General features: G+C 47.2%; 1 protein-coding gene across 2 annotated transcripts in view; it reads right to left on the minus strand.

Moving 5' to 3' along the window:
• Nucleotides 1-829: 829 nt before the first annotated feature.
• Nucleotides 830-20815, minus strand: part of IRX2 (iroquois homeobox 2) — a 38422-nt gene continuing 18436 nt past the window's right edge. Inside the window, exon 5 of one of the 2 annotated variants that reach the window (XM_036848271.1) lies at nucleotides 830-1181. The gene's annotated coding sequence lies outside the window, so the exon portion shown is untranslated. Of the gene's footprint in view, nucleotides 1182-18248; nucleotides 18457-20815 lie in introns of those variants that run through there. The other variant, XM_036848272.1, reaches the window with a different exon arrangement.

The following is a 20815-nucleotide window of genomic DNA, read 5'->3' on the forward strand; positions in this document are numbered from 1 at the left end:
CCTGGGGCAGGACGTCCACTCTCGCTGTGCTCTGATGTCTCCTGCGCTTACTTCCCTGGGGTGCGCCCACGCCACCGCCTGCCCCTCCTTACGGTCGCTGCCCAGCAGCTCCCCCGGGCTCACAGGGCCTGACTTCCCTCCTCTGGCTCTGCAGATGGATTAGCCGAAGGTTGTGGGTGGAGGTGCCCTCTCACCCAAACCTCCCACCTTCAGCCACTAACGCTAACCTCCCCTCCATCAGGCTGAGAGTGATTTGGCATCTTTTCCTTAGAAAACCACATCTCTCAGGTGACTTAGAATTGGTAGAGATGTCTCCCTTCCAGACCAGCGACCTGCCTTCTCTGGAGCGAGAGCCTGGAGTGAGGAAACCTCTGCGGGAAGGCACCCGGTGTCCACAGCGGTGACCTCAGCCGCTGCTCAGGGCCGCTGCATGGGTGTCTGTTGAGGGGCTGTGTGAGTGCGGGACCCTCCCTCCTCCCCCGACCCCTTCGGATGGAGGTCAGTTGGATCCAGGGCACAGGCCAGCACCTCTAAGGCCCTCATCCTTGGTCACATGGAGCTTTCTCTACCAGGACTCACTCTTCCAAGAAGACGAGGGGAGATGGCAGGGGGCCTGCTGGTGTCAACCCAGCAAATGCTGGTCAGCTCTGCAGCACCTGGTGGGGAGGAATTGCAACTGGTGGATGCCTGGCCAAGCATTCCCTTCTTGATTCCGTGGAGAAGAACGACCTTGGTTCTCATCTTCTTTGAAGAAAGAATTCAGCAAAGAGACCAAGACTGTGAAATAGAAACAGTGTTTATTTAAAGCAAAGTACATGTGGAAGGGCACACGGGTGAACTTGGAGTGAGTTATGCGGGCAGCAGGGGAGGCTTAGTTTGCTTATGTGGGGACAGGTTTCTGGGTTGTCTCCGGCCTATCATCTCACTTGTGCCCACATTTGGTCTGACTCAGGGTCCTTCCAGGTGTGTGCGCATCTCTCAGCCAAGATGGATTCTAGCTGCCTCTTCTCCCTCCTTTTGTCCTTCCCCTAGACTGAGGGCCTTCTCTGCACACATGTTGGGCTGGGAAATCCACAGGAATGCACCCAATCAGAGCACATCGCGAAGCATCAGCAGGAGACCAGCTGCAGCTGCTTCGCCTGGGGCCTAACTCCTTCCTCAGTCTGAGTTCTCTATCATTCCTGAAATGATTAAAGCAAAATATATGACAAAAGCAAAACCCAAAGTATCTTTCTGTCATTTTCATGACTGCATTTATATAATTAACATACATAATAAATAAATAGATATTCAAGTTTAGTTAAGTTCAGGATAAGTTCATGGTGATAAATACACTCGTTTATTACCAAAAAATTGAAAAAAGAAATAAAAACACCTGTGTGATTTGACTAGCCCATAACTGTCATGTTTCGGATATTCTGTTTCAGTGTTTTTCTATATGCAAACTTTTTCATAAAATTCCGTTTATTTACGGTTTCTATGAGTTCATGTCCTGTTCCTTTCATTTACTGTCACAAAAAAATTATATGTTTGGTCTCTGCTCATTATTTTTTGTTTAAAATAAATGACTTTGATGTTTCAGTCTTTTGCTGTCTGAATCATGTTTAGTTTACCTTGTCTTTTCTAAGAAACTGCAGGATATATTTCTCCTGCCTTCAATTTTTCACATGATTACTTTAAATTTAGAAATGTGTTAATTCATATTTTATCATTAGAGTCAGAAATTACAATCATCTTAATCTCTTCATACAAGATAAAATTTCAGTCTATTTTTACCATTTCCCAACATCCTAGATTTTCTTGACCAAGTTTGAGGGTTGAGACACGAGTTACCCTCCTTTGAAGAGCTGGGGTCTTCCTTTCATTGTGGTTTGTAAACACCTCTCCAACCTCTTTCTGGATTTACTTGATATGTACTTTCTAAGACCCTCTGCCAAGTCTGGGTCTGTCTGCCCCACTCTGGTTTGCTTCAACCCCCAGCCTCCTTATGCTTCCTCAAGTTGTAGAGCTTTTGTTTTGTGAAGAAGGCAACCACGCGCCCTGCTCTCTGAGCACTGTCGATCTGGGTGGCTTGTCTGTGGGAATGGAAGCTTTCAGCTGCAGTAACAACAGGCCCTACTCCAACAGGCTGGAGCAGCAAGGAACACCCAGCCGTGTGCAGGGGTGAGGGAGGCCACCCGGGTGCTAGATGGAGAAGTTAAATGGGGCCATGGATGTCGCAGGTGTGTTCTGCCTCTCTCTCTGTGACACAGACCACCAGGGTCGTCCTAGGCTGGAAGCCCTCATGGTCACGGCAGGGCTGCCAGTGCCCAGCAGGACTGCACACCTCTTCCCTAGTCATGTCCTCTGGACAGAGAGTGGCTCATGTGTCACCATCAGAGTGTTTTCCAAGCAACCTCCACAAACCTCTCCTGAGCTCTCATCGTCAACTCTCGTTCCTCCCAGGGGTCAGGCTTGGCAGGGATAGGGTTAGTCCTAGAGCAGTCAGGGCTGCTGCTAGACGAGGCTTGTGACCACACAGGGGGAGCATGAGGAGCCCCCAACACAATCTGGGAGGAGGGAGTGGGGAACACACCCTCCAGGACGGAGTTCTGCTGACTTCCTGCATAAACAGCCCATTGTCTGGGCCGACGACGATGCTAGAATAAGTGTATATCTTTGGCCTCCGTGCAGTTGGGGAGGCCTAACCTCTGTTCCCTTTATAGAACAGGAACTTTTGTTGCAACTCTGTAATTAAAAAAATGATAGAACTGCAAGCAGTATTTCTGCCTGGAATATTCTAAGCATCTAAAATTTCCTTCCTTAATGAAAGAAAATTTTCTTCAATTTTAGTTCTAATTATGCTTCTCTTTTAGTCGCCCTAGCTTTTCCTACAAGGACATTTATAATTCTTAGTCTAGATTCCTTCTCTGCCCTATCTTCATTTACAAAGAATAAAACAATTAGTTTCATTTATTCTGCATATTAAAAAAAAATGTTTCTTATTGCAGTGAGCCAATACCAGAAGTTAGACATAAGAATACAAATGCCCATCACCAGGGGGAAAAGCAGTATTAATAGTGAACCATGTATCTTTTGGTCTTTTTTCTATGCGATGTACATCAAGTCACGTGTTAAACAGTCATCAAATACTTCTTGGCAACCTATTACGTTGGCCTTAGAATATACCCCTCTGAAGGTATACAGAATGCAGCGCTTAAAAATTAATCAAATTGGTTATTTTTCCCCTGTACTTATATCAGTGTGATCTACATTTATTCCTATTTTGATGTTGCCGTTTATCTCTTTTAAAATTGGATTGTAGTTTTGCCACGTGCAACATGTCTTGTTGCAAACCTCAGCCGGCACTCTGCACAGAGCTCTCCCCCTACACCCTCCCCACTCCCCTCCTGAGTGACCACTTTCACCATCGGTCCCCATGGGCCCTTTCTGTGTTCAATTTTACCAAAGTAAGGAAGATGCTGACCTTCTTATTTCACCTTCTCTCTGATTACACATGTAACATCCTCGTCCCTGAGCATTTGACTTCACAGCGTCACCATATCCTGCTCTGGGGTGGGGGGACAGTCCTCCACACCCTTTCCGTGTGTGGCCACACGAGTTTATGGTCACCTTCTCCCCGACGGGCTCTCTGTGTTTGCTTCCTGTGATTGCTGTGATAAAGCACCGCAAAATGCGTGGCTTACAACACCCAAAATGTTTTCTCTCCCAGCTCGGGGGGCCCAGAGTCTGAGATCAAAGTGTCAGCAGGGCTATGCTCTCTCCAAAGGCTCTAAGGGAGGCTCCTTCCTGCCTCTTCCAGCTTCTGGGGGCCCAACACTCCAACCTCTGCCTCCGTCTTCACGTGGCCTCCTCCTCTGTGTCCCTCTTTTCCCCTGTCATCTGTCTAATCTCCCTCTTAGAAGGACAGCTGTCATTGGATTTAGGGTCCACTCAGGTAACCAGGATAAGCTCCTCGTCTCGAAATCCTTAATTACATCTTCAAAGACCCTTTTTCTGAATAAGGTGCCATTCTCAGGTCTGAGGTCAGGACGTGGACAGTATCCTGGAGGCCACTGCTCAGCCCACTGCAGTTGGTGGCTTGCCATGTCTTACTGTAGCAAACACCACCTTGTGCACACGCCGCTTTGTGCTGTGTAGATAAATCTCTGGCACAATTTCTAGAGGAGGTGTTGAGACTTGAAGGGTGACTGCCTGCACGGTTTTGTTAGATTTTGTCCAATTCCCTTCCATGGATTGCATTTCTCTTAACACAAGTGACCTTGAGCATCTATCTACGGGTGTAAAAGCAATTTGTATGTGTTTGCATTTTCAGTGAAATATCTTTTCATGTTGTTTGTCCACTTTTCTTTTGAGTGTTTTGGTCTTTTTTTTCCTTGATTGTTTAAAACATCTTAAAATTTAAGGTTTTTAGCCCTCAAGCTAAGATAGGAACTGTTGATATATCCCCCAGTTTGCCATTGCTTTGGATCAAGGCAGTTGGCGGGGGGGAGATTTTTGGGCCATGCAAACATTTATATAGTGTTGAATTTATTCATTTTTTTCTTATTTACTTGAGTCTTTATTTGGATCATAGTTGGAAGGCTTTCACCAGTCAGGTTAAAAAGGAATGTGTGCTCTTCCAGTGTACTTGAAGTCTCATTTTTCATATGAATTTCTGACTCATTGTGGTTTGCTCTGTTGTTTAGAGGGAGATTTGGGTCCAATTTTGCCTTTTTCCAAATGGATGTTCAGTTCCCTTGATGTCATTTACTTTTACCTTGTTGGTATAAGATGCCACCTTTGTCATAAACAAAGTCCCCTGGGTTGGTGTCTCTACTCTGCCCCTAGGACCCATTTGTCCAGCTGGGCGCTAGAGCTATTAGTTACAGGATTTATACCATGTTTGCGTGTCCTTCTTCCTCACTCCTCTTTTTGGGATTTTCATATTCTTACATGATTATTTGTCCATACAAACTTTAAGGTCAACTGCATGTCTATAAAAAATACCTGCTGCCACGAGTGTTGGATTTATGCTAAATTCATATATTAACTCGGTAGAATTAACTCTTCTTATCCAAGATCAAGGTACAAGTCTACCTCGGAGACTTTGAAAAGTATTTGAGAGTTTCCCCATATAGATTTTACAATTTCTTATCAAGGGCATAAGAATTTCATGTTCTTAGTTGTTTTAAACAAGATTTTCTCTTTCTTTACGTTTTCTAAGGGGCCGTTGTGGGTCCATAGGAAGGAGATTGATTTTTGTTGGTTAGGCTTATAGCCTCCTAAATGTTCCTAAAGGCAGCTTTTAATTATTTAAATAATTTGCTTAGCTCTCAAAGTCATGTTGATAAAGGGATAAGAGTTGAATCTTCTCTCTAAACACACGGATATGGTAGATAAAGATTATTCAATATTTTAAAAAATGCACAGCCACCCATGAAAGCAAGCAAGGAGAATCCCTGTGGCTGGAAATGGGTGGAGTGCATGGTGGGGCCCATGGTCACAGTGGACCCAGAGCAAAACAGGTCCTTGAGATCGGTACTCACCTTGTGCAGGGCCGGACTTGGTGGGTGAGGACTTTGGGTCTCGGCAGGAAGCTGCCCATCCAGGAAAGGGTTGAAATTACCCACCCCTCACTCCCTCCCACACACTCAGGGTTGAGGTTGGGAATGAGTTTCCTGCCCAGAATGAGCCCAGCCATGCATTCAAATCAAGCCAGGCCCCCAGTGCATCTGTGTGTAGCCCCTGACCTGGGCTGTCGGGGCAGGATGAGGCCGGACCAGGTGCCTGCCCCGGGGACTGCGTTCCAAGCAGGTGGGAACAGTTGGCAAAGGGCCCTGCAGGAGAGGCCCTGCTCAGGATGAGCTCTTAAAACACAGGACTTGAAAAACAGTTAACAGTCCCATAAATGGGAGACGTCAATAATGATCAAAGAAATGTTCACATATTGAGGTGTGGGGAAGTCATTCTAGCTTATACATGAGATAACTTGAATTTTCTTCTAACTAGAACAGCCTGTTTGCGGCCCGTCAAACACACATTGTGCATCTGCTTTAATGATTAAAGGAAAGGGCACATAGACTAGAAGGGAAAGAATGTCCATGTTAAAAATAAAGATTAAATGCCCCTCTTGCTGGACGCTAATGCTGGTCCTCCTTTGACGATAAGACCCCCTTCCCGGGCACCAAGGCCATACTGACTCACTGGATATGTGCAGATCTTTTTTTTTTTTTTAAACCAGGAATGCCTCCCTGACTAGTTTGATGTTCTTGGTTCTGACGAGACATAAAACTGTGCTGAAAACCGTGCTTCTCAGGAGCAGCTCCGCAGAATAATCTGAGAGGCTGTCTCCCAGGCTATAGTCCTCAGTTTGGCTCACATAAAACTCTTTTCCATTCCTATTATACGTTGCTTATTGATTATTTTCATCCGACAGTAAGGAGGATATAGAAATAGCAGAGCGGGAATTCCCTGGAGATCCAGTGGTTAGGACTCCTCACTTTCACTGCTGAGGGCCTGGTCAGGAAACTAAAATCCCTCAAGCCATGTGGTGTGGCCTAAAAAGAGAGAAAATAGCAAAGCAATTTTCAAGAAACACTAAGCTAAGCAAGTGTGTACTACATTCTCAAGTAAATAAAGTAAAAATCTTCTTTGTGGAAAAATAAAACAGAAGGTTATAAAGCACACGTAGGCAGATTAGAAAAATGGAAAATCTGAAGACAAAAAATAGCAGCGATGAAACTTATCCAAATTCTTACACCCAGATCTCAGGAGGAGGGCTGCGCTGTGTAGCAGGCATTGTGGAGCCTGTTGGAAAAGGTGGGTGGTGGGGCTGGAGCCAGTGGGGCCCCCGGCTGTGCAGCCGCTCCTGCACTGAGGTCAGCCCAGCAGCCAGCAGGGTGGTCTGGTCCAGAGATTCCTGCCTGCAGAGGGGGGACAGCAGGGTCCCAGGGGTCACACTGGCACCTCTGGCCCCAGAAAGTCTTCCCCTCCGGATGGAGCTGCCGCCCCAGTTGGGTCTTCGGGTTTGATCAGGCTTCGTGCACCACCACCACCACCACCCCCCCTCCCCACGGTTTGGCTCACTCCTGCGTTTAGGCCAGTTCCCGGCAAGAGGCTTCTAGAGCATCTGCCCGCCCTGCAGCCCGTGCCGGCCACTGGGCCTGCATCCTCAGCAAGGGCATCCACCCCGCCGCAGGCACCCTGCCTGGCGCTGACCAGCACCGAGACCCCGGGCTGCGGTTGCCTTTCGGAGGAAAGTTAGACTTACTCTGGGATCCCCTAAGGGAAATCTTCTCAGAGCAGAGAGAGTTCCCCCACGCCCTGGGCCCAGACCCCTTTGATGGGGCGGGGAGGGGCCTCTGAAGGGCGCTCCCAGCTGGAAGCAGGTGAGGCCTTGGATGTTGTAACTGATGGAGACCCCTGTTCACACCGACGGGCCAATTAGCTCGAGGTGACCCTTTGTCCAGGACGGACCTGCCCCCAGGAGACCAGGGAAGGTGCAGGAGGCACCCTGCACTCCCGACAGGCCTCCATCCTCCCTATCGAGGCATCCAGCCTCCCATCACCCCTTCGGGCAGTGGAAGGTCTGTTTGAGCTGCAGCCCCTTGCCCGTAACCCTTAATCCGGTGACACCAAAAGGGAGCTTCAGCGTTCAGGAAGGAGTCTGAGAGTTACAGCGAGGGCCTGGATTTCAGAGCCAGGATGGAAACAGGGAAGATAGAATCAGACAGGACCCAACCCCCTCCTCAGAGCACTTTGCAGGGGGCACTCCAGCTGATTCCAGGGTTTGGGGTATCTCCACAAACTCTTGGATCAGATGCCCTCCCGGGAGAAGCAAAACCACAATAGAATTACCAGAAGACAGATTCTAGAGTTTCAATCGCATTTTTGTGAAGTTCTGTACCATATACATTCAATTTCAAATGTCAGCACTTTTCTTTTTCCATCTGATAGGCAAATGTAGATCTAAAAAACAGCCTAAAACCAAATCTAAGACAAAAAATAAACCATGGATTTACAGAATTTAGCATATCCTTGTCCTCAAAGATGAGGTTAGTTCATGCACAGTTTAAGCAAAATACCTACAATTACAGCCCCAGTTGCATGTTTAGTTACAATTCACGGAGAAGTGATCAGTCAGTAAACTATCTCATGGTTAATAAACCATTGCATGGAGGTGGACCCTCCGTGGTAACCACGCCCAAGCATTTCAACATACAGTTCCTGGTCTTGTTGCTGGAAGCTTCCAGCCCACCTGAACGCCCAGAGTGGGTCATCTCACAGGTGCACAGACACAAAACAATTTCTACAACTTACACTTTAGACCATTGTTCAGACTCCTACTTCTGACAATGTTCAATGTTTCATATTAGCTGTTTTTAAACAGCAAAACCAGCAAAGAAAATATTATGCAAAAAAAAAAAGAGAAGTATAATTCTCTTGCACTGTGCATTGATGGAATATTTACAGACGGGCTGTGTACGGAGGCCCTGCCATCAGCATATTTAGAATAATCATTTTCAGAGCCGGGAGCTGGGCCAGGCGGGGCCTGCTCTCCTTTGGGTGTTGAGGAAGGACCACTGGAGGAATGGCAGTGAGTCCCCTGTGGACCCCACTCAGGAGCATGATGTCAAGGTGGGGATTCTACCTCTGGCTTCAGTATTACTCACGAATTTAAAATAACAAAGTGTTAAAAAATATATCAGAACAAGTAACTGCCAACGATAAATGCATCAAGGCAGTGGAAAGGATTACATTTAAGGTATTAAAATTGAAGTTGATGGTGATCCCACATTATTCATTACTTCAAATGGAGATGCCTTTAAATTTATATTAAATTCAATTTAAATGCCATCAAAACCATGGTTGACAAAGTACTGATGGATGAATATTTTAGTCTGATTCAATAGCAGTAAACTTTATTTTCTTACCTTGAGGCAAGGTGATGGAGTTTTTATATGCAGTAGGTTGAACTGGGTTTGTAGTAACATGGCTTCTGATTTCCATAAAATAAAATTCTATCTTTAAAAAATGATTTTGAAGGGTTTAAGTCTTGCACTCTGAAAACACTTCTTCAGGGTTCTTTCTGCTTCACTCATTAATTTATACTCTGAAATCCAAAAGCTTTCTTATGCTTCTGTTCAAAATATCTTCTGGTTTAGAATTAACAATTAGTCATCTTAAAGGTTTTATGTTTGATGTTGATATTCAGTAATATTTCAACTTGATTTTTCCACTTACAGCTCTTGGTTATAGGGGAAAAGGGCCTTATACAGAAATTCACTTGGAGTTGGCGTTGAATGCATGTGCGTTAGGTGAATGAATGAAATGAATCAATAATTGATTAATTATAATTAACTAGTCTCTGTAACTGTTTCTAAGAAAGGCAGCCTTTTGTCTGTCTGCTAGAATAGCCCTTGGCTTAAGAGTTTACAGGCCTCATCACAAAAAGATACAGGCAGTCCCTCTGAAGAGATTATTAGTGACATAAATATTGATTATTACCGATGCAGGGAAATAGATAGTCATCTCTGGGCTGAGTCCTTCAGCCTCTGGCTCTATGTGCTTCCGTCTAAGCTCCTAGAATTCAGGGAAGGTTTTTCTCTCCGTATGTCGTTCCCAGTGTGCTGTCTTTCCTGGAGATGTACAGGAGCTCCTGTGGTGGGATCACATTCTGTCAACTCTTCCTCGTGTATCATTATTTTCTTTAGCCCAGTGTATTTTTAATTCCTGTCGATTCTTTTCTAGCTAATGGCTCATTTCGCCCCTAAACCAAGGCAGCCACAGCTTCTGGGGAAGGACAGATGCAACTGAAGGTCAGGAAGCCATGGCTTGGCTGTGACTTTCAAAATAGCCTTTACAAAAGGGCGGGGGGGTCCACGAGATTTGGGAGCCAGAACTTCAACTTCAAAAGCCAAGTCCTTGATAAATAAAAAAGGCCCACAGACATTTTCCATTTTGCCTTGTTGAATAGAGTGGGTCCTGTAGCCAAGGCTGGGTTGCCGGGACCTCTGAAGAGTAAACACACAGCTTTTCCAGGCTCTACTGGGGGAAGGGGGAGGGGGAAGGGGCTGGGCATGAGGGACAGCCCGCAGTGTGGACCACAGCCCTCTAGCAAGCTGTGCCCAGCCCTGTAAACATGCGGGGCCGGGATGTGGGCACAGGCGTCTGCCTCAGAGTCCGTCCCAGGCTCTCCAGGCTGCTGTGCTGCATTCCTCCCTGTGTCTCAGGTACGGCCACTCTGGTGATGAAGGTTGACAGCTCACAGAGACACTGTGCACAGAGGTTTACATTTTAACCATCCCTCTCCAGACTACTGAGCGATGCCTTCGGGGGAGACATTGTCACAATCTTAGTACAATTAGCATCATCGATTCTTTCATCTCCAGGATGGAAGGGCTGCATCCTGGGGGCCAAAAAGTAGGTTTGGGTCCTCAGGTTCCACGTGCCATAGCCACCTTCTCAGGGCTCCCTGAAGGGCCACCCAGTCAAAAGAATGGCCATCAATCCAACCTTGTTTTAGGTGGTGACCACTTCAAGTGCTTAATTTTGATTGCCCCATTATTTTTATAAATGTTTAGAAATTTTTTTCCAAATGTATTTTTTAATTAATCCAAAATGAATCATTTAAAAAAATCTGTAGTAGGAGGGAAGAATCAGTGCGGAAAGGTGATTCATTTCGGCATAAAATCAGTCACTTCTGGCTGAAAAGCAAAGATCTGTGACTGACATAGAGTATCGGGAAAATAATCTCAGAATGGGTTTTGTCTGCTTCTTGGCTTTGCAGTACCGAAACACAGACTCAGAAATAAAAAATAACTTCATAACATAATGACATGTCTAAAGTACTGCATTTTACTAACCTTTCACATGAGTAATTTAGAATAAAGTCGCTATGTGATTATATAGATTTACATGTTATTTGTCAATTAGAAATATTTTATTTTAAAGGAATATGGATTTGTTTTACTTATCAGAATCCCAATATACACATTCATGAAATTACTTACAAACTTCACTTTATACTTTTGAATTATCCCAGGCTCTGGAGGCTCTAGGGAGTCACTAAAACTTAGTAACTCCGAGTAGAGTATCCCTGCCTCACATTTAAAAATAGAAGCCATAATACTCTCTAGCTTTTGCCAAATTGCAAATAAGTGAGCAGAGTGGAGAGTGATGTGATGAGTCAGAGCTGAATATTCTCAAACCCAACAAGTGTCAAAGTGTGATTACACAGCCTTACCCTGGGGTCCCGCACCCTCAGCTCTGGCCCGGAGCCCATCTCAGGTAGGCAGGCACCAAAGTCAGGTCCATCTGTGCACCCTGGAGCATCTTTGAGGAAAGCCAGCAGATCCCAGCTTTGTAAGTAACTTCATAACTGTGTCTCTTGGGATTCTGATAAGCAGAACAAATGCATACTCCTTTAGGAATACGTTAGGACACATTGTTTTAGTTACTGTGGATATCATTATGATTAATTTGGAAAATACAAAACATATAAAAGACAAGCCAGAGGATCACGGCCTCCTTCTCTTTCACTCTCAGCCAGAAGAACCCTCACTGCCCACCTGGTCTTCACTAGAGCCCTGTGAGTCCTGGGAGCTCCTCATTCACTGAACGTTGAGCCCCCAAATCAAGAAGAATGGCCAGGTTGAAGGGGAGTGGCCCTCACCCCAGTGGCATGTCCTGGCTGCACTAACATGTTGCTGGGACATCACATAGGAGAGGGTTTATTCCCCATCAGAACAGAAACAGAGCCGAGGTCACGTGTGCCAAGGTCATTCTATCTTGTCATAGTGCATAGTGACCACTGACCTGTCTGCACAAGAGAGAAGGGAATTTACTGATGGAAATTAAGGTGGGCGTCTGCAGACAGGAGACCCCAGCGTCCCATCGCTCTGGGCTAGGGGGACCCTCCTACACCCTGGTCACCTCAGGGTCCACAGTGCACCAGGACACCAGGCTCCAGCACTCAGCAGTGGTCCATTTATTGGTTTAAACAAACCAGAACTTCCAATTCACCATGCTGGCGCTGTAGCCAGAGAATGTGAGGTTTCAGGACAACTGCAAAGAGAGCATAGCGCACTGGAGCAATACTTTGGAGGAAAAGCGTCCTTCGTATTCTAAAGTAGAGTCACAGAAAAGACGCAGCATCTCGCAGGCACCGGGCACGTGAACAGACCACCAGTTAGTTATACTTGTACCTGGCATGCTGACTACGGTTTCTTTCCCCAACCATTTTGGGACTTCAAGCTCAATGAATTTTAAGGGGTAATTGTACTTGGCAAAACAAAGACTTAGCTGGAAACGATTTTGACAATCTCCAGAACTTTCAGGGTGTGTAATATGTATTAAAGCATGTCAAAAGTTAAGCCCATAAGTCACAGAACCTCTCCTGGATTTGGATTCCAGCTCAGGAATGAGATGATGAAAGTATAAATACGCAGCCAACTGCGCTGAGCACCTCGGAGAGTTCCCAAGCTCACCCTCAGCCAAGTGGCAGGAAACAGCTGGCCAGAATTTCTGAGTGCCTTTAATGAAGAGGATTCTTCGTTGTTCGGATTTGGTGATTAAATGGAATAAGACTAATATTCCTTAGTGGGTTTCCTGAGAGAAGACTGTCCTGGAAGACAAGTGGGTCTATGAATCCATCCTGGGGCCCGACATGGCAAGGGCAGGGGTGGGGGGACCACACTTGGAAATCAAGCTTTTGGTCACACGGGTTCTTGTCAGTGTGCTTTTTGTCTTTCCACACATTTCAAGAATCTTTCTTAGACCCAGCTAAGAAGTCTGGGCTACTTTATTTGTTGGGATTTCCTTCCTCAGAATACAGTGTCAAGGATTTGTAAAACAGTCTCTGTGTGGGTCCGTGGATGCGTCATGGCTGGTGGAATTATGGAGTGAAACTACGCCGCACTCAGGGCAGAAGCAGGAAGACTGGGAGCCCCCAGAGGCCAGAACGCCCACAAGGGCACCGCGGAGACGTTTACAGGCCTTGGGAAGTTTCTCTCCATGACGGAAGAAGCTGTGATCATCACCAGTCATCGCTAGCAGCTCAAGGATGAAGTTTGTACCGATGAACTGTTCACTGAAACTAGGAACAGTCCCCATGGTTCCCGCGTTTCCACTTAATCAGCTTCTGTTTCACTCACCTTTTAGGGTTATTTATTCTTTCTTGACAGACAGAAATGGAGGCCTAGGGTGGCGGGTGGTGGAGCGTCCGGCTGGGCTGCCTCACCCCACACTAGGAATAACACAGGCCAAGCTCCGTGCTGGTTCGCTGACCCTGCAGCCCGGCACCCTGGCTTTGCTGCGCGAAGCCCCATGGAAATGAAGGGTCCCAAGTAGAACACAATTGAAATCCTGGTCACCTATCAGAAAAGCATAAGTCATCACTTACTTGCTCAAGCAGCGGCCTTCAGACTGTTGACCGAAATCCTCAGAAAGAAATATGTTGTGTTATCTACACACACACACGCACACGCGTGTGCACACACACACACCCCTGAAATACAAGTTCACAAAACACTCCTTATATTCCCGGTGATACTTTCTCTTCTATCCTATTTCATTTAAGGAAAAGTGGACACACAGTGGATAGAAACCCACAGTTTGAAAATAAGCCTGAATTGCTTAGACCGTCTTGCATATTCACAGCTGCATCCCTACAGATCCACGGCCGCAAGCATCTGTCCACTAGGCTGTTTCCACATAGGGTGAGACACTTTCGTTTCTGTAGCCACAAGAAATGTGTATTCAAGAGACACCGAGCTAGATTCTCAGTGCGGTTTCTAACCACCACTGCTGACTGAGCCCTTGTGTAGTTGAATCTATGACTTGAGCTTTCATCCAAGGTAGTTTAAACAACTTCATGAAACAGATGGGTGTTATCAGCAAACTTCATACGGGACGTCCTTTGTTTAAGGAGCTCTGACTGACTCCAAAAAGATCACATGTCAATCCAGAGACTCTTGGGATTATAAACTCTTAGGTCTAGAAGAAATCGAATTGGTCCTCCTTCCCAATTCTTGTTTTATTAATTAAAAGGAAAGCATCTGTGGACTAAATTGTCCCACCCAGCATCTGGTACACAACGGCAGTGCAGTTATACGAATTGAATTAATGAACTTGCCAACGTGGGCAGGGTCAAGGCCACACAACAGGCACCAGGCTGGGGATGCAGACTTTGGATCCACGGTGGTGTGTGTGGGAAGTTCTGGGTTTGCACCACGGTGTCCGTGGTCCGAGCTCGCCTTCACACCGGGAGAGGAGCCGCTTGCCCACAGCTAAAGGCGCTCCCAGCAGAGTGAGCAGAATTATGGCAACTCTGTACCATCTGCACATTCCTGCGTGGCCTCCCGCACCTCTGAGTTGAGAGATAAGATGGGGTCCTGCTTCCCCAAAAGGCTTCATCTCTCCTAAGCTCGTCTGGAAGGCAAACCCACAACCCTAGCCTCAGGAGCTCCATGTTTTGATGAGGTTGGAAAACATGGTGGGGGGGGGGGGACATGGAACAGGAAGTTTTGTTTAATCTATATTCACACCCCTGAGATGGCATTCCCAAGGGAAGTTAAAATAAGACTGTGAAATGGAAATTGCTTAAGAAGGGCCACGCAAATGATAGGGAGGGGCAGGAACCCACAGGGCCCTTCTGCCTCCTTCTCACCCCTGGATGTGGTTGGGAAGGTATTTCATTTGTAAAATCCAAGGTCATTTTAGTCACTAGTGAGGTGCTTGTGAGAAATTATTAATAGAAATTGTGAACAATTCCACTCAGACAGAACCCTGATCTATCTGCCTGTGACAAGCAGAGTGTTAGGGGTTCTGAGAGCTTTGGATAACAACAGCTGGTTCTTCTCATAAAAACGGAGCACCTGTCAGCTTTTCCAATGAGGAACTTTCACGCGAAGCATACTAAACTCTCCTCACCCGGCTGCCAGCGCCCTGCCATCGGGCAAAGGTATTTTTAAATGTCTTCCAATATATTTTATTACCTGCAAGGGCAGCAGAAATAGTTTGTCGATGTATGACGCCCTCCTTTCCCAGCACGACCCGAAGCGAGCCAGCAGCTTAGAGATGGCAAGCCATCACCCTAATCGCTTTTGACTTTTTTCTCCAAAACCACATCATGAAAATGCTGCACTATGAAAAAAGGGGATTGTTCGCAAGGAAAAAAAAAAGCCAGGGTTTCCGTTCAGAGTGCACAGAATCTCCTACCGCTCCATGTGCCACCCTGGGCCGTGGTCAGGGTGACACCTGAACCGTTAAGGGTGATGGGCTCCTCCCCAGTCCTGGGACAGCCAGGTGACCTCAGAAAAGGCACATGGTCTCTGGGACGCAGCCCCAGGTGATGCTGATTCCGCCTTCCTGACGCCCCAGCTGTTGGTGCATTGATGAATTAATATTTGTAAAGTACTGAGAACTATTTGCAGAGGGTCTCAGGGGTCAGGAATCACACGCCTCCTCTCAGAGTGAGAACGCATGAGGAAGAGACGTGCAAATACGAATCAGGCTAAATGCCCATTGTAAGTTACGAGTCTGCCCTAATTCTTAGTTTCCCGTGAGCCCGCGACTCCGTGAATTCAGATGTCCTCCCTAAAACCGGAACACGGAAGCTCCGGGGCCCACTTTCGATCTAGACAAACAATTAGCCAGGACATTCTTCTGTTTTACCAACAAAGGTCCTAAATCAGTGGAGCTCCCCCTGGCTTTCTTTTCAATGTTATAAAGTCTCTGTCAGTTTCCCCCCTTCTACTGGAAGGTTACATCACTTTCTTTTTCTTCTCTATTTCCTTTTAGGTTTGGAATCACATTCATGGACAGTAGACACAACATCTATTTGCCATCTATAAGGTTTAGGAACCTTTCTGAGTTATCCCTCCAACAAAGAATTCTATAATTAGCACAGCAGAGTTAATAATATTCAATGAATTGAATAATACATTACATAATCCTTAACAGTATCAGAAAACCTTCTGATTGTCTGGTGTTTCACATGGGCTCCATTTTACTTATTTTTGTTTTTGTTGTTGAAGTATAGTTGATTTACAATGTTGTGTTAATGTCTGCTGTACAGCAAAGTGATTCAGGTATGCATATATATATATATATACACACACACATTCTTTTTTATATTCACATGGGCTCCATTTTAAACACAGCCTTTTCATGAGAAAATAATCTTGAATTTGTTACCACAATGTACACTTTGCAGCTAAGGAATTCTAGAATGAAAACAGACATTCCTTCCAGATAACACATTAATGACTATGTCATCTGATATTCTTTCAATTTTGTAGAATTGCAGGGCTGCCTGATCCGGGAAGGCCCCGAGTCCCAGTGCCTCTGTGTGGATATGGCTTTAGGGATGGTTTCCTATGACCTGCTTCTGGCACGGGTGAGATGGAGAAGGCCGGGGAGTTGAGGGAGGCCGTGTCTGACCCCTCACTCGACGAGCCCTTCCCACGCCTTCTCAGATCACAAGATACTCAATAAAGGCACATTTAAAATGTGGCTTTCAAACTACTCCCTCTTACAATGATTCCTTGGGACACAGGAGTCAGACACGGGGCCAAGAGTGGAGCCAACAGCAGGTAAGGGAGAGTTTCTCCCGGGATGTTCCCTGCCCCCCACAGGGAAGGGACGCTGCATCCCCGCTGCCCCCAGGGGCGCTGTCAGGGGGACCAGGCGGTGCCCCGAGGGGCGAGGGCGAGGACAGACCCCATGGAGAGGCCTGGGAGCAGGATGCCCAGGTCACACAGCAGGAGGGGGACCCAGGTCACCAGGAGGCTGTGCTGGGGGAAGACGACCTCAGGCCCCAGTCCCAACCCTCGCCCATCACTCCCCAGAAGCACCCCGCTTGTTGAGCCCCCAGTGGTGTCTTTACCCGTCATCCTGAACTTGAAAGATTTACTTGTGTTCAGAATCTGGAGATGCGTGTCCACTGAAATTAGGCACATGGACCCTCCTCACTCAGCTCCTGATGTATCTGAAAGGGACAGAGTAACGCAAGGAAAGAGTGAACTCCACTCGGGCCTGTCTTTCCCCAGGCAGCTGGTGCAAGACAAACGGTGCCGAGTTGCTGACGGGTGATGAGTGACAGTCCCCAAATATTCCTGAAATACTTGGTCAACTTGATACATCTTGCTTAAGGGCTGTTACTCCACATGATGTAAGGTAGACATACCTCCTGCTCCAAATTAGATTGTGCAGGTGAGGCAGGAATCTGAGAGGCCCAGCTTCAGTGTGCAATTAGGGGAGAATCACGGGCTGCCCTGGGAACTTAACAGGGTGTGTGTTTGTGTGTGTGTGAAACCAAAAGGCAAAGATAGTGTGCCTGATTCCTAAGGTTTGAGCAATTTCAACTACTGTTTGTGCCAAGAACACGCCATTAAAAAAAAAAAAAAAAGGAAAGGAATTTACTGGAAAGGGCAAGAGATGGGGCCTGCCTATGTAAGTTGAGGGAGACTGGGGGGCGTCCTGTGGAACTCGGGTCAACTGGAAGCTGACAGTTTACTCTTTAGAAGAGAGTAAATTCAAGCAATGTTTGCATAAGCCACGGCTCTAGACTTCATCTCTCTTTCACATTTTGATTTATTCTTGGAAATTTAAACTCCATGGGTGAGTGTGTGTGTATGTGTGGTGTGTGTAGAAAGACAGACAGACAGACAGAAACAGAGAGAGAGAGACAGACACAGACAGAGACACAGAGAGAGGTATATCATATCAAAAAACTGTAAGGTCTCAGGAAAGAAACCAAGGGCTAAAATTTTAGTTTCCAGTTCCAGAAGATAAAAGGCCAGAGGCCCTCTTAGTCCTCATTCGCTGAGCCCGGGCAGAGAGCACAGGTGAGCACCCCTGGAGGATGGCAGAGGGTGGTTCCCCCACCAGGTGAGCCCCCGAGGTTTGAGGGCTGAGACCACCATCATCCCTGCCTTTCTGCAGGGCAGTAGTTTGGATGTTACAGTGTGTCTGTTTGTTTCTGCAAACCCTGAAGCCCTCTTTTGTGAACTTGCTGTAGAAAAATTTAAGGAGAAAATGATGCTGGCAGCTGCTCTAGTGAAACCAAGAAGGACTTTCCACCATTCCCCATCTGCAGAGGAAATTGCAGGCTGCACGCAGGATATCACGTTGCTGTGTTTGCACCTGTCTACAGGTCCAGTGGGCATTTATTGGGCCACTCCCTCTGGCAAAGCTGAGACACGAGGATGCATCACCCCCGCCACCCTTGGTTGGCCCCAGCCCATTGTCCTCACTTCATCCATGACCTTCGTTTGCTCAAAGGCTGGCAGCAGGGGAGGCCGGGGACAGCGCTGAGGGCTTGTGTTGCAGGGAGGGGAAATAGTCTGGAAAAGCAGGTCTCGGCTGGACCACTCGAGGAGCGTGGGGTTGGCGCCTGGCCCACGGTGGAATCCACAGCACAGCCCTCGCCCCGGGTTAATCTGGGCAACTCACAGATCTCAGGTGTCTCACCTGTGAAGCCAAGACGACAATCATGACTCTTTTGTAGTGTTGTAGGGAAGATTAGGTGAGATAACCCACAGCACGTGCACAGAGTAAGCTCTATCTAAACACCGGCAGCTACTTCCTTTACTTATTAAATGTGTGTCCTCAAACAAAACCTTCAGAACTTCCGGTGCCCCCTGTGTACCACGTGAAGAAAGTAGCATCAACCCAGAGAGGGCTGAGGGATGTCGTTTAAATGAGATACTGGACGTGGTCTGCCAGGTGAAGGAGATACAGCTAATCCACAAGGATGTGGGTCAACTCCAGCTCTGCTTGTAAAGCATCTCCAGCCAAAAGATCCCCCGCCCCATGCAAGTTCCATGAGATTCCCCAGTTTCTCTTCCAAACTACTGAACCTTCCAACTCCTTAACTTCACCCAGATCACTGGAATAAACTGAGGTTTAGGCATTAGCCATAAAAGGTACGTGTGTTTTAGATGAGTGGGTCTATTTTGGGTCACAGAAACTGACACGTAAGGATGGAATGGCTGTGCCTAGCAGTGGCTGAATGAAAACTCTCCCGGGTCACTGGCAGCTCTCAGTCCGTCCAACCTCTGTCCTCTGAGACTCCCCCCACTACACCTGCTCCATTCCAGAAGCCCAGGGCTAAGTCAGCAGAAGCACGACACAATGATGCCTCCCTCCACACGTTCCATGTGGGATAACCGTGCCGCCACCACCATCATCCCAAAACAAAATTTCCTCAGAAGCCAAAGAGTAAACACACCTCTGATCTATTCCTTTCCCAGCCCAACGTTGTCTGAGTTATGAAGCAAATTAGTAGCCACTGATTAAACAACTAAACTACTGGGTTGAGAGGAAAGTTTTCAAATGCACTTACCTATTTAACTTTTCTTTCAAGGCCACTCATTAAAATTAATAGCAGTTAACGTTAATAAAAGTCTCTTTTTCATCATTGAGTTGCCCACCCGATCAACATGTGTGTGTGCTGAGGCTTGTGAGATGGAAAAAGGGCCCGGAAGTAAAGCCGTGCTTCAGGGAAAGCTTCCCCGCCCCTCAATCCGGTGCCTGTGTGGACAGACGCAAGCACACACACGCACACACACACACACACACACACACACACACACGCACGCGCACACACACACGCGCGCGCATACACCCCCAAACGCGCGCGCACACCCCCACCCACGCACATGCACACACGCGCGTGCACACCTCACACACACGTGTGCACGCCCGCGCACGCATGTGCACTCACACCCGCACACACGTGCATACACACACGTGCATACACACATACGCACATCCACACACGCATGTGCACACCCGCACACGCGTGTGCGTGCACACACACACTGTTCCCTGCAGTTTTAAGTTTTTGGCTATAACATACACAAAATGTATTTATAAGCAGAGTTGTCAAATTAATTGATGTAATTGCTAAAAAGCCATTGCTTCTTCCATGGCAGTTAAAAGCCCATAACTTCAGTAATGTAGTAAACGAACTTGTTTTATCCACGTAAGCCCCCTTTGAATTCTTACCTAACAGGGATCCAGCACGTACCCCAGAGAATTTTACTAGAAGATGTCTCAGGTGAGAAGACATGTTTTTGCTCACTTCCTGCATAAAGAAAGCTGGAGGCGTGCAGGAGATGGCAAGTCATCACCCGCAGGAGCCGCCAGCAGGCGGCTGGACGGGAACGGAACCCCAGCTGCTCCCTCTTCGGCTTCTCACCTTGCAGACACTTCAGCTGCACGTGGCATTTCAAGACTCCAGGATCATTTCACGAGTGTTTCACAGGACACATATTTAAAATAGATGCTAGTCATCTGCATCTAACAAATTGCGCCAAAGAGCAGTTGAGGCAGCGCCGTGTGGAGGGGGTCCAGACAAGGTCAGAGGTCACAGAGGAGAGAGAACACAGGGTGCTGGCGGAGACCACGGCTTTGTGGTCCTGGCCTCCAGGACCTGTCCTCACTGCCTCTTGCACCCAACTGTCTACACTACTTCCTGCACCGGACTGTTCACACTGCCGCCTGCACCCAACTTTCTGCACTGCCTCCCTCACCTGACTGTCTACACAGCCTTCTGCAGTTAACCGTCCACACGAGACCCCTGCAGCCAGCAGTATGCGCAACTTCCCAGCACAAAGATGTGTTTTCAAACAAGAGCAGGCAAGGAAATGAGGAGGATTATGCAGGAAGCTGGCGGTCCGGGTCCTGCTGGGGGGTGAGAGTCTCGGGTCTGATTCTGCAGGCAGCTGGGTCCCCCTTCAGCCCCTCCACCAAGAGACTGTTAGGTCTGCGATATTTTGGAAGTCAGTGTAGAACAGCTTGGTGCAAGGAGGCCTCCGAAGCAGGA

Source organism: Balaenoptera musculus, chromosome 3 (assembly GCF_009873245.2).
Source record: "Balaenoptera musculus isolate JJ_BM4_2016_0621 chromosome 3, mBalMus1.pri.v3, whole genome shotgun sequence".
NCBI classification, from domain to species: domain Eukaryota; kingdom Metazoa; phylum Chordata; class Mammalia; order Artiodactyla; family Balaenopteridae; genus Balaenoptera; species Balaenoptera musculus.